The sequence below is a fragment of the Papilio machaon genome, chromosome 5, assembly GCF_912999745.1.
Source record: "Papilio machaon chromosome 5, ilPapMach1.1, whole genome shotgun sequence".
NCBI lineage: Eukaryota > Metazoa > Arthropoda > Insecta > Lepidoptera > Papilionidae > Papilio > Papilio machaon.
Genome location: NC_059990.1, coordinates 8,655,583 through 8,661,307, shown reverse-complemented (window position 1 = coordinate 8,661,307; position 5,725 = coordinate 8,655,583).

The window sequence follows — 5,725 nt, the reverse complement described above, 5'->3', positions numbered from 1 at the left end:
AATAAGTAGAATAATTATATTTTTGGCAATAAAATTTAAACCGAAAAAAAAAGTCTCTGACCTCTATGTCAGGGGTATCAACGGGGAGGCACAAAGTGGCCTTCTCACCCAAAAAAAAAACATTATATCCTTAGAGTTACAGGATAAAAACGGATTGAACCAAATACACGAGTATTTCTAAATCACCCTACATTTTTACGTTTAAATTGACTATTTAAGTATTATATCTTATATCTGTATCTGCAGAAGTAATACATCTAGCAGAAAAGAAATTCTTATCTTCGTCGAGACGTCTCATTTGTTTTGCACGACGCACGTAATAACACGATCAAAGCGTATGAGAATTTTGACAGCACGACGTGACGTGTAAACTTGAACAGGGGTAAGTATAACCCAAAGTATAACCCGGCCAAATTGAGTAATGAACTGTAAAGAAAAAGTATAAGAAGATCTACCCTCCGGTTTAAAGGCTATTAACCATTTATTCCTATGTATATGTTAAACTGCCTGCCTTGAGTTATGTTTAAAGTGTTTATAATATTTTTGATGCTTCTTTTAACAATTATGTACGTCTTTATACAAGAAAACATGGTACTGGAGTAGAAATTTATTAAATCTGATTATCTTCCTATTTTGTTTTATTTTAACCTGAATTTTATTGACGGCACAAATCTTGTATTTCACATGTAACATTCTCAAAAAATTCTGTCTAAGTTCAAAAATACAAACTGTATTTCAGTCGTCGTTTGAAAAAAGAACGTCGTCAGAAATTTTTTGAAAAAAGAAAACACAAAATGTTGATATGGATTTTGCAATAAACGTAGCCGTTAGTCCTCATAATGTAGGCAACACATGCGAGACTAAATTTGCAAGCTCTGCGCATTCATCATACACTCTGGACACGGCTTTAATGGATTTATATCTCTCTCTAAAATTTATCAACTTGGAACCGTAACATGGTCCGGCATTTTGATCTTTTGTTCCAATTTCAGTTACATTTTTTAACGTTGATATTCCAATTTGTTCAAAATTTGTTAAACGTCTTAATTAGGTTTGTGGCAAGCTAAAAAATAATAAATGACAGTACTTTATATTTAAAATTTTCATAAATATTTACGGCTTTTGAGAGACAATATTAAATGCACTACTGAAAGTAATTTAAAAATTATTTAAGCAGTCCCTGATTTTGCTCTAGTCTCTTCTGGTGAAAATTTTACACTTTTAAATATGACTAAAGTTATTTTTTTACCTAAAAATCTTTTTTTCACATTTATCTTTGGTAAATATCTTGCTATTATAAATACGAAAGTTTAGATGTATGGATGGACGTTTGTTAGAAGGTATCTCTATAACTCAACGGATCTTGATGAAATTTTGCATATATGTAAAACATTGTCTGAAAGAACACATAAACTACTATTTTTTTTTCTTAATTCCGCACAGAGTCGCAGACAAAAGCTAGTAATAAAATAAATGTACGATAACAAAGCTGAAACAATTTATAAATTATAGGAACGGGGTGAATCAAGAGACGTTGTATATCACTCCCACATCATTAGATCAAGATATACGGACTACGAGAATGACTGGAGACAAATGATTACAGCGACGTATCTAATGTTGGGTCATTTGATAAATCCTTGATACACTATTGATTGGAATATTCAAGCCGTTGAACAATTCCATATCATTTATCTTACTTAATGTTAACGTTGAATTCAATAAATTTAATAGGTATTTTTTTTAAGTCAATAGAAATGTCATGTCTATTATATTCAGCCTTTGTTAGTACTTTTGTTACAAAAGAAGAGGACAAGTGAGTGGTCAGAACAACGAGTTGATCATCGCCACTTGAACATCTGTAACACTGGAGAAATTTCAGATGAGTTGTCAGTTTTTAGTGGAAATACGCACCGAGATATGAAATTCTTGAAAGACTTTCCAGTCATCTAAAATAAGTAGTCTTTTTGTAACAATTAACCATCATCTTCACTCAGATAATATCATGTATTAAATCTATTTACATAGTTTTAATTAATTGTAGAAGTGGCTTCATAATAAAATGATCAAGACAATATGTCAAAACTTAGTAATAAAATTTTGTGATATTAGACAGTAAGTTAGATTGTAAAATAGTAGAAGTAAGAATAATTGTAAAAATTTTATTTGCGAAAATTTTTAAATAAAGAAATAAAGAAAGATAGTACCCAACGTCCCTAAACTATCTATGTTAGGGAAACGAGAAAAAAAAATATGTCAAAACTGTCTTGATCGAATGGAATAGAGTAATTTCAAAACACTGTATCGCACAAAATTTTCTTTTTGTTTGAAATGTTAAGGTTGTTAAGATTTCTGTTCGTATAAGCCGATTCAAGAAGCCCCCGAGACTTTTCTATTCTTTGCAACTAAATCCTAGAGACCGCTGCTTTATCTGAATGCTGTTGTTTACTTTTCATTGAACTTTGGAAAATTACTTCTTTTGATAGAAATTTAATACCGTATAACTTTTAAATCTTATTTATTAATAAAAAATTAAATTAATTTAATTAAATAACACAATTTATTGAAAACTAGCTTTTACCCGCGACTCCGTCCGCGCGGAATAAAAAAAAGAAAACGGGGTAAAAATTATCCTATGTCCGTTTCCTGGTTCTAAGCTACCTGCCCACCAATTTTCAGTCAAATCAGTTCGACCGTTCTTGAGTTATAAATAGTGTAACTAACACGACTTTCTTTTATATATATAAGATGGTAAAGTAAACAAATTAATTTATCAAAAGCATAATAGTATTTAATATTAACGCAAACTTAATATCGTGTTTCAGTAATAATAATAAAAGTATAAGCTTAAAACAATAACGAATTGATCCCAATATCATTTGTAAGATAGCAATATCTTCCAACGTAAAGAACGTTATCACAAAACGAATCTTTATGAAATAGCATTCTATTTGAAGTATTATTACTGCCCAGATTTTCTCCCGTGTAATCCGATTTATGGAGCATTACAATGAGATGAAGGAAATATAGCTCAAGATTTTTAGGTGTTCGATATTACGAAACCTTATATATTGTAATCAGTTTTGTTACTTAAATAGTAGATCCGATAACATTTACAGATTCTACTTTAGATGTGTTTTTGTCATTTAAAAATATAAAAAAATACTTTATTTACATCTCAATGAATATACATATTAATCTTACTAATATTATAAATGCGAATGTTAAGATGAACGGATGGATATTTGTTAGAAGGTATCTTCTGAACGGCTCATCTTGATGAAATTTCGCGCAGACGTAGTACACAGTCTGGAAGAACATATCGGTTACTTATTATTATTTATTCGCACGGACGAAGTGGCGGGCGATAGCTAGCTATAAATAAAACAAGATAACGACAATGTTGTAAGCAACCAAGTACATCGTGGGGGCCTTCAAAATTAGAGTGAATAGACATTTACAAAACTAGCGCGTACCATCTTTAGACCACATCATCAGATAATCAGGTGGGATCGTGGTAAAGCGCTAGCTTATTCAATATATAAATAAAAAATCTCAGTTTATTGTTGATAAAGTTAATTAAAAACAATATAATTGTAACAAACGTCATACTGTTATGTTATTACCGCAGTCATCAATCATTTTATCTCGCATGTGCATCGCCCGAGTACCGTTGGGAGATATAATAATGACCAAGCTAATTACGATATGAGTCGTTGTTTGTAATTGTTTTAATGAAATTTTTTGCTTGAAAGAAACTGTGACTGTTTTTGACTTAGAACAAGCGTTAGCACAGATGCTGTTATCGGTTAAGTTAATTTTAATACATTTTATTTCTCAAATAAGATGAAAGTGGAATCTAATTATGGTACAGGCTAAACGATGGTTACTACTACTGATTGGATTGTGTGAACTGAGGTAAAACTTTGTTTTAACTAGAAATATAAAAGACATTCAAGTCGTTTTAAAATTGTAATAGTTTAATTTTATTTAATAAAAAAAATATATTAATTATTGATTATTCCATACAAATTTTGAATAATATATTTAATTTCTGGAATAGTGATTATTTTAATTTGAAATTTATATTATTTTAATGAAAAAGCTTAGTTTTTTTTATAGCGGTTTTTATATTTTATTCGAGAAGCAACTATTTCAAACAGCCATAAATTTGGTGAGCTGGCGCGTGACTTACGTTTTGTTCTTGAGAAGTATTCGCAGAACAAGAACGTTACCTAAATGATATTTATTATCATTCAGAAAAGATAACTTTTTATAAAAGATTGAGAGTTGTTGAAGAAAAACAATTGAATCAGGAAAATATAAGAGATACTCATCTCAACATACTTCTTGATTTTCCTAGCATACATCTCTGTTAATCTGTTTTAAAAATAGATATAATAATATGTTTTTGTGCTGGTGTTTCGGCGGTGGAAACTGACGTTAATTGACTTACATTAAAACAGACACACTAATAACATTTTAAATTGATTGTAAAATCGTTACTTTGTCTTTCCCCATTTTAAACTAAAATCGGAAAGAAAAATAAACATTAAATTAAAAGTACAACGCACTTACGGTATTCGTGTAGTTAATAAAGATTTTAACGATCGTAAGTTGTTTAGGTAAGACAGTTTGTCTTATACAAAACCTTATACCTTCTCAAAGGCCGGCAACGCATCTGCGATTCCTCTGGTATTGCAGATGTCCATGGGCGTCGATGAAGACTTTGGTGTTCTCGCTGCTCGTTTGCCCCCTTCTCGTATATAAAAAAAAAAAAAATCTGTAGCATATTGTTAAATAAATTAAAAGGTATATTTAATATCAAATATACCAATCTCCGAGAGAGAGAGCTCCTTACATTTTAACATAACGTATGATTCTTCTATATAAGCTAAGTGCAGTTCTTATTCGTGGCTGTAACATAATTAATAGTTGATAACATAGCATCTGCGTATTAGAATTTTATGAATTAAAAATAAAACAATAATATTATTTCAAATGTATTTTGTAGATTAAAAAAAAAAAACATAAAATGTTATTATGCAAGTAACACTGTATTGTGTCTAAAAGTTGTGCGATCTAAGAGCTTGTTTTTTTATAACAGAAGGGGGCAAACGAACGAAACGAACGAACACCAGGTTAATTACGTCTATGGACATACTCAACATCAGAGGTTCGATTCTTGAAGGACACTAAAGACGTACTGGTATTGAAATACCAACGACGACAACGCGACTGTATGTGGCAGAAAGTTACGGGAAAACCGCACTGTTATAAAAAGACACAAAGGTGGTGTGGATGGTACGTGGTTTGTCGTGTGCGATGACAGAACTCGGCGGCAGGAATCGTACCAAACAATTCCGCGGTAAAAACGTAGAGGAAAATTGTGTTAAAGTACAGTTACTAGCTTACACCGTCACTTTATTTGTTATATATTTTATTTGTATTTAAATGATCGAAGAGATCGTTGGTTTTTTTAATTACTTTGTACGAAAAGGAGTTAAAAAAAATCATTCGATCGAACTTTAAACGATAGATTGTGTGTATCGAAAATAAATAATTCAAGTAATATATCTGTGTTGTGATTTCAATTTAAAGTTTACTTTATTCCTTTCGGGCGTCATTAGCTACAACCAACTGATTAGCGCACAGGACAGTGCACTACAAATAAACTTTCGTAATTAACAATCTTACCGCATCGCCTGCTACTGTCACCTCTAAT